General features: G+C 47.9%; 1 protein-coding gene and 1 long non-coding RNA gene across 6 annotated transcripts in view; one reads left to right on the top strand and one right to left on the bottom strand.

Annotated features, from left to right (window-relative positions):
- Nucleotides 1–10334, bottom strand: LOC102148208 (uncharacterized). 3 transcript variants are annotated; one of them, XR_011432162.1, is made up of 4 exons: nucleotides 9001–10011; nucleotides 7625–7801; nucleotides 4385–6498; nucleotides 1–1744 (listed from the first exon to the last, which is right to left on the bottom strand). It is a non-coding gene; the product is annotated as an uncharacterized lncRNA (long non-coding RNA). The 3 variants fall into 3 exon arrangements; XR_002803579.2 differs by lacking the exon at nucleotides 1–1744 and adding an exon at nucleotides 10239–10334 and having other exon boundaries at nucleotides 4194–6498; nucleotides 9001–9211; XR_289441.4 differs by lacking the exon at nucleotides 1–1744 and having other exon boundaries at nucleotides 4194–6498; nucleotides 9001–9956.
- The window catches only part of CIPC (CLOCK interacting pacemaker), an 18753-nt gene continuing 16088 nt past the window's right edge, over nucleotides 9970–12634 (top strand). The window contains exon 1 of one of the 3 annotated variants that reach the window (XM_001916581.5): nucleotides 9970–10683. The gene's annotated coding sequence lies outside the window, so the exon portion shown is untranslated. Of the gene's footprint in view, nucleotides 10861–12634 lie in introns of all 3 variants that reach the window. The other 2 variants (XM_023628161.2, XM_014735739.3) reach the window with 2 other exon arrangements.

A 12634-nucleotide genomic window follows, 5' to 3' on the forward strand; every position in this document is an offset into this window, starting at 1 on the left:
TTCTTCTTAAGCCTTTATTTGCCTTTGTTGCAGACTATTGATTGACGTTTATTGAGGCTTTATCTCCGTTCCAGAAATTGCATATTGTATGGAAGTGATGTTTTGGGTTCCTTTGATAGAGATCCCATGTGTTTCCAATCCCAGATACCCTCGTTGGCCAAAGTTCATGAAAGAGGGATTTTTAAACAAGTAACAGTGGTAACAGAACACTTAGGTTTTGAACTTAGAATATACTTAGACCATAAAAGCTGGTTTTCACAGTTTCTTTCGCCATTTGAAGATGGTGTAAAGTGAGTTGCTGACTTGTTTTCCAGACTTTGGCAGGTCCCTTCGCTGAAGAGTCCCTTTTTCCAAAGAGCAGAGCACGACCCAGCGGCCGCCACCCCTCTCCCAAGTCCTGGGGAGTGCAGGGCTGGCCGCGCCTGCGCACATGCAGTTGGGGCGTCCTCGCCACCTGCGCCCTGTCCCCCACCGCCCTGGGTGCTCTGGTGCGGGAGGCCCTTAGGTCCGCATCAGCCAGAGGGGAGGGGCCGGTGGATCGCCTTGCGGGGTGGAACTGACTGAAGGGATGGGAGTCTGGCTGTAAGGGAGGAAGAGGATGAGAAGACCATGGGAGGAAAGGGGTGCAAAACGAACGAGCACTGGAACTCAGCCCGCGGGGGAAACATGGGGGGGAGGGGAATGGGACCCCCACCCCCCACCTCATTCCTGGGGCCACGACCTTCGCCATGAGCCAGGGGACCAGCAAAGGAGCTGTGAATGGGTGAGCAACAGGCTATAAGATGTGCAGGACAAATATTATACAGAAACAGCAAAAGGGACAAGGTTCTGAGTGGGAAATGGCAGGTAATGGGACCAGATCCGTGTCAACAGAACCTTTATATCAAAATCAATTTAAGGCCAATCTGTCTACTGCTATAATTCCAACCATCATCCAGTGCAGAGAACTTCAGAGCTCCCCAACCCATTTGGGAGACGGGTGAGGCATGCCTAGACTTGGAGCAGCCTTTGCCGCTGGGGTTAGGTCTTGGTGGAAGCCAGTCGTCCCACAAAACCTTTTTTAATGCCAAAGTCATGACCATTTGGTGACACATTCTGGACTTTCCAAGGATATGACACAATTATAGCATTCCTTTTCTTATCGTGATATATTTTGGTGCTTTGTTTGACACTTCTTGCATATGCAGGATCCTTCTGGTAAGATCAAGAAAGTGCCAGCATCAAAACTTGAAGAAACAGTGTCGGTGACTTGGAAAAAATCCCAGAGATAATAGTGAAATACTCTTTTAAGATATGCTGCATCACCAGTGCTCTTGGCATGAAGACTGATAACTGCTGGGGAAAACTACAGCCACGATTCTGAGATGAGAAGTGGTTCCGAAGAGTCGGCTTCTGATGGAGAAGGGGATTTGGCGCTCCGTGTCAGTGAGCACTCACACATTCGTCTAGTCCCAGTCGTTCCCACTCTCTCAGGTTCCAGGGCTGGCCTCACCAGACTGGATTTCCCACTGTGCCTTAAGACAAGATAGTATATCAGGATGGGTCGTGGTAGTTCCAGGCCTCACATTGGTGCTGGAGACACAAGGTGGCGTGATGTGTGGACACAGAGCATCCTCCCAGCATTGATGTGACTGGGCTGCTGTGGTTTCTTCCAGCTTGCCTTTAGAGAATAACAAACACTTGACAGCTTGCAAAGCGCTTTTTATTTATATTATTATTTTTCTCTCATGCCATTCTCACGAACCTGGAAAGGAGGGCAGACATTATCAGCACCATTTCGAGCCCCAGTGAGGGAAGAGTTAGGGTGATAATGAAAAGAGAAGTAATCATGTAAGACTTTGAGTACTAAAGATACAAGCAGTTTTGCTTTGGGACACAGGTCACAGTACAGCCAATCACTGAGAAGGTCGTTTGTTTCCAACGCTCTACCCACCCTCCACTTTGCCACGTTGGTGGGTTAGAGTGGCCCCAGGAGAGGATGCTGTGTCTAGCAGAGCAACAGGAGTGACCATTAGAAGAACGGTGTTCTTCCAGCGGACACACATGTTGATAAGCATCTCTTTTAAGGGGCCGTGAAGGATGGACTGCCAGTGGGGAGGTGGCAGTGGGACAGCAGGGTGGGTCTGCCCATGAACCTATGGGAGATACCTCAGGGGCATCCAGAAATAGCTGAGGAAGAGTTGGCAGGGAGAAGGGATGAGTAGCAAGTTCTACAGACCTTTGTGGGGGACTCAGAGTTAAAGAAATTGAGGTCTGGATGTCAGTAGGACCTCATGGCACCTGCAGGCTGGTGAAGTCTGGTAGCAGGGTGTTGTGAAACACTGCCCTTTAGTCTTCTCTTCTCTATGTCATTCAAATTCAAAAATCCTGTCTTTAGTGAAAATGCCATGAAAGATGCTTATAGTGCAGATCTGGGGCAGAATTCCCACTAACTCATGGCCCTGCCTCCCCCTATCCTTCGTGGGGGCAGTGGCTAGAGAAGTCTAGCCACAGGGTTTTGGGGTAGGAGGAAAATAAACAGTTTTTCCCATGTTAGGGTAGAGTACCAGATATGATTTGCTAAAGGCTTCTGCATGACTAGGTTATTAGGCAGAGGTTTTTGCTATTCCAACTAAAGTTGGAATGAGGCGGAATATGGGGTAAACTGCAGCAGCGTAAAGGATTTAGATTAGAGCAGTAAAGGATTTCCCAACATCAAAGGGAAACAGCTTCTCTGCTCTATGGCCATTTTTAAAGGTAAATAGAGAGGCCCCCTGGTCTGCCAGCCTCCCAGGTCTAGTTGAAATGGTGCCCCATATCTCTTTTCCTGAACGCCCACCCTACACCTAAATCCACTGACCTTCCGTGTGTGTTCCATTTCGTCGTTACAGCACTTAACAAAACCCAGCTGTGAACTTCTCAGGGGTAGAGACTGTGTCTTATTCTCCACAGTGTCCCTGACCCTTAGGAGGTACCTAGTACATAGTCAATATCGCTTGGTCTGATCATAAGTGAAAAGCTGTCTTGAGACAGGAGAATATGTTAGTACTCTTTAGAGCAATATGTGTTAGCACTTTTTGAGCTTCGTCTGTGGCCTGGGCTACGAGGGGCTCCAGAGAAACTGTTATGAGGATGAAAGGAGGAAGCATCAAGAGAACATCTGTACAGGGGCTGGTCCCATAAGGCCCCTTCTCCCCTTTGTCCCCTAACTTCTGCGTGCCATTGGGTCTGGAAGCAAAGGGCAGGTGCTCTGCGTGAAGACAAGAGGTCTGAATGATTTCTCAAGAATGGCAAAGGATCTGAGAGAGGTGGATAGTGGAGAAAACGAGCAAAATGCAGGCCCTGCATTGGGATCTGGGAGGGCAACAGAGAAGCCACAGAGCGCTAACGCAAGGTGGTGTCGGAGCATCCTGGTGCCACAGTACAACAACCCATAAGAGCCTCCTCTTTTCTTTGTGGATTCCCGATATCGTCCACTCAGGAGGGGCATCGAATGAGTGTGCACAGCATTGTGCACCACTGCTGTCGGGAACAGTTGCTTCACACCATACCTTGGCACCTTCCTGAAGAAGAAGAAGATGCCAAACCAATCCAGCAGACAAATCAACTCAAGGGAAAGGGGCTAGTCAACCCCTTTGTATAGCAACTGCCTCCCCAGTGGGAAAGAAGTTAGCTCAAGTGATCAAAGGACTCCCTGATGCAAGATCTGGAACATTCCAAAGTCCCTCCTTAAGTGCACAGAGGCTGATCGCATGCTGCAAAGTAGACAAAGAAAGGCAAGGGACTTCTTTTTAAACTGGAATGTGTAAAATAGAGGCGGGGAGGCTGTGAACAGCTCACAAGCAATTACGCAGGAAGACTACAGAACAGACGCAGGGCAGCGCCCGAATACACTGGCAGTGTCAGCTCCAACAAGAGCTATTTAAGAGCTGCTAATTACTGAGATTCCAGTAAGAGCATGTCTTAAAAGTGATTTTGAACTGATTGCAGCTTTTTGAACTGATTGCAGCTGTAAGCTATAAAGGTAGGAATCTAAATAAAAGTGAAAAATCCTTTGATCAAACACAAAGGAAACCTTCCAAATAAAAATACCTTAATTTTACATATACATCATAGCTGTCTGTTTCACACGTGTAAATAAATGATGTATACATATCTATTAAACACATGAGCTCCTGAGACCAGGGACCATACTTATTTATCCTTATAAGTCCTTGCAGTATCTAGCATTGTATCTGGTACGTAGAAGATGCTTACTGAATTGAATTTAATTGAAGCAATTGCTGTATTAATGATTTGATCAGATAGTTGTCACTTTTTATGATACTGGGCCACTATAAGATGAACACTGGGGTAAAGCAATACAAAAGGCCATTTTAATAGCCTCAAATCCAGGAAAACATACCTATTTTTCTAGAAGCCCAAAAGAAATATGCAAATACAGTCATTCTTGAAAGGCGAGCCAACCACTCTACATTCCACCACAGAGACCATATTGATGCCCTGTGCCAGTTGCTAGGCAACCACTTGGTAATTCCCCATTAATAGAGATGGACCAGTCATCTTCTTTCCGGGCTATTTGTGACAGGAGGAGACAACAGGTAAAGGACAGCCAAGAACACCTGCACCTGGATGACACAATCGCTCCTGAAGTGTGATGACAGTGGAGAAAATCCCCATGCCCTGTCAGAAAGTGCCGGAGGGAGAATTTTGTTAAATTATTAGCACAAGACATTCCAGTGAATTTTCTTGCATTTACCCTGTGGGTAAATCCTGTGGGTTATCCTGTTATCCCTGCCCACAAAGCAGGCGGCCAAAAGCACTGTAGTTCTGCATGTGGATGGCTGTCAAGTCAATAAGGGCTCCAGATCAGCGTGTCCATGACTCCAGCTGGGATGAGATTTCACCAGATGAAAGCAGCATTTTAAGTCTCAAAAGGGACACTCAACACCTCAAAGAAAACCAAGTTCTGGGTGAATAAACCACACTTTTTTATACCTGAAGAAAATGCTCTTAGTAATTTCTTTGTTTGGATGTGATTTCCTAGCCATTTCAGGCAAATGAGCTGCCTTGTGAAGACTCCACTCCACGGCACGTACTGACATGGCTGCCTTTGAAACAGGCTGAAAACACGATAAAGCATTGGAGGATGAATAAGGACTGTCTCAAAGCTTCTCTGACATTAAGTAAAAGAGAACTTAAATTTAAATGCCACTTCAAATTTGGGAAGCTAAGAGGATTTCTCTTTTTCACATGAATTTCTAAAAGAACTCCCCCCACCAGGTTTTTTTTTTAAAGAGAATATTTGCCCACCCCCTACTCCCATGAATATATTGAAGTCTTCCTTGGAAATTGCTTGCTTTTCAGTCTCCTGTTTGAGATTTAACTTTGAGATCCTGGTCTCCCCAATCAGGCAATCAGTGGCAGAGAAAGCAGATTCTGAATCGAGATAAAATTAGCCATGTAGTTTTGGTGAACATCGGGGCAAGGCATCCACCCAACATCCGGGGCCCATTTATCCAAACTGTTGTGAGGTTGACTCAAACAAGCCCAGGCGGCCAACCCTGTGGAGTGAAGCCTGTCGCAGGGACCAGCCCTGCCTGGCCAGTGTGCAAAGGTCCTGGGCACGTCTCTGTCTGCAAAGTAAAGCCACCACATCCGACATCTCCACTGCCCACCAGCTTTTAGGAGTCTTAATGGAATTCCAAACAGAGTCAGCCAAGAGTCAAATCAAACGTTAGGGAGGACGATGCAAGGGCATTCTTGAGCAAATGCTCTGATGGAAAAGATCTTCCAATGACTAGGGGTGGGGTGGGGTGGGGCAGGAGGAGCAACAGAGGCTCTGGAATTTCTGTGGCAGAATTCCAAGTGTGGAGCAAACCTGTCAGCAGCGGCTCCCTTCGCTCCTCCTTCTCATATGCCTCAAATGACACATATGGTTATGTGCACAAGGTGTGGAGGTGGCAGAGAGCAGACCGTGTCAGGGAACTGACAAAAGAAAAGGAGATCTCCAGTTGGTCCTTGTACCATGTCCTGGAAGCGACTCCCTCCCCTGGTTGGTGGTGTCTTCCTTCTCTGGAGTCCTGTCAGTGATGTGTGAGCCCACTGTTAAATTTTCAGGAAGCTGGGGTCCCATTGATGTCAAGTTGGTTGAACACTTACTATGTAGAATTTGCTTTGTGGGAGAAAAACATTAGATATAATTCCTGCCCTGAAGGAGCTCAGGCTCCAGTGGGGGAGACAGATCGGTACGCGAGAAATCACAGTGCAAACCAGTCTGGATGAAGCCACAGGAGACAGAATGTGTCCAATCTGGGGAATAATTAATGTTTGTGCGGAGGCTGCTCCTGACCTTGGGCTTTGTAGCCAGCTTCCTATTACTGAAGTGTCAGGTTCTGCTCAAGAGCCCCAGGTCCGTCTGGCGTTCTGCTGTGGCGGCCTGTCTTCCCTGCCTTTCGGCAATGCCATGCCGGGGAACTCAGCTGGAGTCCAGAGGCTGTTTACAGAAGGGAGGGAAACCTGCAAGGCAAGATACAAGGCCAAGGAGAACCTATAAGTCAAAAATCAGATGGTTCCACACAAAGGGGCAACTGCACAGCTTTCTGGGTCATCTAGAGAAAGAAAGAAGTTGAGAGTTTAAATCAAAGACTTCACATTTAGTGGGGGGAGATGACACTTTTAAAATCTTTCCACTAAAAAGATTCTAGATAGGGTATCTAACAAGTAAAAGGCACTGCTGAGTGGTGTGGGAAGAAACGTGGGTTGAAACCAGTACATACCCCCCACACAAGAAATATCTCTACCAAGTGCCGAGTGAAAGAAAGAGGACCAGATGGAGGTGTCTTCTGCAAAGCTTGCCTATTCAGTGCCCAGTCTCCATCCCTGGCATCCTTTCCCACACACGTGTCTGTACCTACTGCCCTCCAGCTCCCCATGAGCCTCCTCCTTAGCACGGCAGGAAAGGGCATGGTGGTACCATTTCCACTTTAACATGGAGGCAGTCTGGCAGGGTGGCTAAAAGCAGGGACTCTGCAATTCAAATTCTGGCTCCATCACTTACCACCAGTGAGCTCGGCAAGTGACATGGCCTCTTTACCTTGCTTTCCTCCTCCGTAAAATGAGAATAATGATACCACGTTCATCTCATAGGACTGCGTGAGGATTACATGAGTAAATCTAGGCCAATCACTTAGGATAGTGTCCGGCAAATAGTAAGCACTCTGTTAGCTGTTACTATGAAAGAATTTGTCTTGGGTTCTAGAGTATTTGCATCTTGAGCAATTATACTTAAAAGGAATTTCAGGTATTGGCAAGATGATGGAGAATTATTTGTGAGGGGTTTCCATTGCCCTTGAAATAAAATCTGTGCCTATAAATTACTGTCCTGACTATAACTTGAATGTTATCCTTTTATTGTTCCTGCTCTTCCAGAGAGCCCGTAAGAATCTGAGCCAAGAACCAACCTAGCTGCTGGGGGCGCCTACTCACCTGACTGCTAAGGAAAAGATCACACATCCCGCTATCGTCCACCTCTCTCTGCCAGCCTGGGACATGTAGCTCCCTCTGCCCACACACAGGCCGGAGCCCCTCTCCCCTTCTCTCACTGACCCATGGCTCTGGGATTCTGGAGCATCTGCACACCTACCATTCCATCAAATCCTCTTGAAAAAGTGTGAAGTGGTGAGCACCAGTAAGGCTAGATGCTAACTTCAGCCAAGAGTATAACTATTTGACAGATGGCCAAGCTACAGTTCAGAAAAATAAAGTAGATGGTTCTCAAATGCCAGCCTCATGGCAATGTTTTCACTGCTCCTCAGCAAAACTGGAAAGATAAGAATAATGCAGTGAGTTTTTCATAAAGCAGAAATTATTCAATTTTTAAATTGTGAGCTCACAGCCTATCTCCCTCCCTGAGTATATGTGGGTAAGATGTTGAAATGCCCCTTCCTTTAAAAAATGATATTGATAGGAGCTGGCATTTGAAACCAGATCTTTTGAATACTTCCACTGCTGTTATACTATCTTAACTACTTTCAAATAATTTTAAAATAACTTTAATTTTAAATTCAATATTAAATATTAAAGTATTAAACACTTATTTATAGATATTTTAAAGTATACAATATACTGTATACTTTAAAATATCTTCAAATAAAGCTCAACACAGGGTTAACTCTTCATGGCAGGGTTGAAAACTCAAATCCTCACACGAAGCGGGCAGGGTAACAAATTAATGAAATAGGCTGGGCGGAGGCACAGTTTCTGACCTCCAGTCTGTCCACTCTGTGACAGGAGAAAGGAAAAGCGGCTGATTCGCAAATCCTTAAGTGTAGCATTTAAGGGAGCAGGTCTCCCCCTGCTGGCAGTGATGGTGGCAAAATGAGCCTTGAACCACAACTGGTACCGAGGACTCAAATTAGAAAGGACTCTACAGCAAGAAGTGGCGCTTGGAAACCCATTCTCCGTCATGGGAACCTTAGCCTAGACCAGAGTGTGACAGCGAAGATTAAAGAACTCATCAACAGAGATGCTGATTGACAAACTCTGGCGAATTAACATAGAAAGGAAGAAAACTTTTTACATTGGTTTGGCCATTATTTTTATAATATTCAGTTTCATGAATTATTTATTCTATACATCTAATTACATAGAACCACACAGTGGTTCAATAAAAATTATGGCTCTCAGTAAACTGGTCTGATTCATTTGGTTCCATGACCAAACTTGTCTTTGAAGTTCGAGTTATCGATACAGCATGGCTGTCTGCTCGTAAGGTAAGTAGAATCACGGCAGTTTGATTTATTTGCACCTTTGGAGGACTAAAATAATCCTCATGCTTTTGCTTATTTCATTAATTCTCTTTCGCCTAGTCTGTATGATGCTCTCACCCACTTCCATTACTGTAAATCCAACTTTTATCTGTCCTTCTTAAAGCTTTAGCTCCTGGTCTCTTCCTCCTCCAACAACAAACAAAAATCAAGCTGAAGGTTATTGTTTTACTCCCTTGATTTTATTAATTACCTTTTCTTCAAAATCCTCTGGCATTTAGCAGATTCTCTCTCATCCTGTTTACTAGAGCAGGTCTTTATTTCCCATATCAGATTCTAAGGCTATTTGAAGGCAAAGACTGTTTTATTCTGCCTCAAAAAGAGGCAATATGGCTTAACACTTAAGATCCTGGGTTTAGTAGTGTGTCATCACCGGCATAAACTTCAGCACCCTCCTCTATAAACTGGAAATAATAGCACCGATCTTATAAATTTCTAGAGGCATCATAAGAGAATGCATGCAACGCTGCCTGGCTCTTAATTACTTGATAATTGTTTACTATTGTTTTCACTTCCTCCATCTCCTCAACAAAAGCCTAACATGCTGTAGGCGTTCAATTATTATTTGTTGGTAGAGCTTATGCTAATAAATGCATTCATATCTAGGAATGCATTAGCATTATCTGTGTCTGGAGAATTACCGTGATTTAACGGTGACCTCTCAGCGCTCAGAAAGGCTTAGATTACCAACAGAGGGCGATTTCCCCTTTCCCCGTCATCTAGATCGGAGCTACCCAATTCAATTTTCTGCGACACTGGCATGCGGCTGTCCAATAAGATAGCCATTAGCTGTATATGGTTATAAAGATTTGAATGTGGCTAGTGCAGCGGAGAGGCGGAAGTTTTTTCACTTTAAAGAGCTCAATATCCTCTGGTTGCTACTGGACAGGGCAGCTCTAGATCTGGCCTCCACCTTGCAGCCTCTTTAGATTCACCCGTGTAGAAATATTTCCTAATCTAAGAAGTAACCCTCACTGACTCAACGCATCAGAACTTCAACTGATCCCAACCCCTTTTTTTAATCTTCAGCTGTTCCACGTGTGTGACGCTTCACCAAGCGCTGGCATGAGAAACAGCATCCATATAAAACCCAACATCTTGGACAGTCGCACGGGACAGAGTGAGTCACACATCAAATGATATGCAACCATCCAACAGAAATACTGACGGCGCCCCAGCCTCGCGGAGCCCTGTCTCCAGAGGTAGGCGGGGACGCACCCCAGCCGCCGCGACAGGCGTGACAGAAGCGCGAGCCGCGTGCGGGGCGGTGGGGACACGGCTGCCTCCCACGCCCCCGCCCCGCCACCGGCTCGCATGGCCTGTCCCGGTCCCCACCCCTAACGGACAAGCAGAAAGAGCCGTTCCCTCCGGCCGCCCTCCACCGCTCCCGCAGGAGAACCACGCCTCCCGCCATGTGTGCTAGAGGCCGACCCGCTGCCGGCTTCTCCAAACCCCGCCTCGAAACCCTGCCCGGCGGCTCGTCGCTCAAGGTCCCCGGTACAAAATGGCGGCAGGGCCTGGGGGACCGACCATAGAGACGTCGGCCCTCTGCGGAGAGAGCGCCAGTCCTGTCGGGACGCACGCCCTCCCCCGAGAGGCGCGCCGGCCTCGCCTTCCGGCGGAGGCGGGAACAAGGAGCGCCTCCTAGGGCCCTTCTAGGAGCACAGCGGGCAGTCTCTATGGTGCAGGGTCCTCCGAGCAGAGTCACGTGGCTGGAGAAAGCCCCGCGGAGGCAGGGGAGGAGAAATGGGCGGGAGGCGGCTGGGATAGCTCGGGACGCCGCGACGACGGGGTTGTCATGGAGCCGCGGGGCCGGGCTCGCGCATGCGCCACCAGACCCGCCAGTCTGGTCGTGGAGCGGCGACCCCGGCCCTAGGTGAGGAAGGGACTGCTGGGCGCGGGGCAGGGTTTGGGTGAGGAGCTGGGGAAGGAGGTGGGAGTAGGGGAGAGAAGAGGGGGAGCGAGGTGGGCCAGAGAGAGACCAGGGACTCTCGGGAGACAGAAGGCCAAACGGTTGGAGCGGGAGGTGGTGCGTCCCTCCCGCATTGAGTCGGTGGGTTTGGCTAGGAGGGGCGAGACTGCGTGGGAGAGGGCATCGCGGGTGGGGAGGGGGCTGGGGCCGGCCTGGGGGGCTTGTGCGAGGAGTCGGTGGGGGAACACCGTTGGGGCGGTGGGCCCTGTTCCCCTGCTGGGCTTCCGGGCGCCGGGAGAGCCTGGAGGCCTGCCGGGCTGTGAGCAGGGTGCAGGGTATGAGCAGGTGAGTGGGCGCGGGAGCTGGTAACCCGGTGAGGGTCCTGGGCCTCCAGTTTCGGGGTGGAGGTAGTGCCCCGTTCTGGGCCCGGGGCACAGGTGTGCTGTCTTTTCTGGAGACCTGCTGTCACTCCCTTTGCTGGTTATTTCTCCTGGGTGGCCAACTTGCCAGGCGTGGTGCCAGGGAGAGGAGAGGTGGGGGAGTACGTGGGTAGTGCCAAGTGAGGAATTAATGGTTAGTGGGTGGGTTGGGGGGAGCTCTAATTGCAGACCCAGGGCACAGGCCCCAGCCAGTGATTGCCCAAGTCCTGGCAGTAGGCATTGCCTGGGCGTTTGCCTGGGAGGCTGGTAGTATGCCAGTCACAGCACAGTCCTAGGGTCTGCCCAGTTCTGCCCTGCTGAGCTGGCAGGCTGGTGGATGCCTGGAGGGTGCTCCTGCTGTCTGGCACAGATGCAGCGTGGGCTGGTGCGAGTGGGGGGGTGGGCGCTGTTACTGTGGGCCCTCTCAAAGCTGGGATTTGAGAAAGTTCTCTGATATTATTTCCTCTTTGAAAGAGGAGAATGGAGTGAGCCATACCTGGTTCCAAATAGAGGACATTGTATGGAATCAGGGTTCAGGATTTTTGACCTGAATTTGCAGCCAAGTTGGGAAATGAAAATGGATGTGAAGGGGAAGATGAATATTAGAGATTTCAGTAGATGGGTTTTTTTTGTTGTTGTTCTCTGTTAAATTGCGCACACATTCCCCCAGAATGGTATCTCTGAATGTGCAGACCAAGAGACAGTGACTTCAGAGAAACCTAGTAATGTATTTATAATTCTCACTGGGATTACTCGTGGTTTTCTGGGTGTTAAGGTCTTAATTTTCTGTGGCCTTATCACTTTATTGTGTTTAAGCCTCTGCTCGTGCTTTCACCTCACACCTCCGTCTGCGCACGCATGTTATACACGTGACACATTTTAAAAGGAACTTGAGCTCTCAGGAAAGTTGCCAAGTATCTATAAAAGGAGAAGTCTGAGAGCAGCATTTCAGATCCTTTTCTTGTAAACCTTGGGTCTCCTTTTTATCACAAGCCTAAATCTCCATAGAGACTGTCTGTGCATTAGACCAGTCTTTGATTTGGTTGGTGGATTTCTCCCTGAGGTTTCATCTTAGAGTAAGGAGTAGGTGAGAGGTCAGTTTCCTGCGGGAGACCAGACCTGGCAGTTAGATCTTGAGGTGACCATGGTGTTAGGAAATGCGGCATCTTGACCTTCAAGCTGTTCACGTATTTCGGTGACAACTAAGCTGCTAGGGCTGTCAGCAAGACTCAGCAGGACAGAAGATTTGTTGGAATTTATTATTCTGCTGAGTACCTCACACATTAATTCCTGGGGGCTGAGGCTGCAGAGATGAAAAAACAACTCTTGAGGTTGAGGAGACAAACAAATAATTAGAATGTAAGAAGTGCATGATGTAAGAAGTGCAAAAATAAAAGAGCCAAATGCTGTGGAGCACTTGTTAGAATTTCATCTAATACCTATTTATAGAAACCTCTATGCTTATTGATTCACTTTCCATTATGAGTTTTAGTGTG

The sequence above is a fragment of the Equus caballus genome, chromosome 24 (assembly GCF_041296265.1).
Source record: "Equus caballus isolate H_3958 breed thoroughbred chromosome 24, TB-T2T, whole genome shotgun sequence".
Taxonomy (NCBI): Eukaryota; Metazoa; Chordata; class Mammalia; order Perissodactyla; family Equidae; genus Equus; species Equus caballus.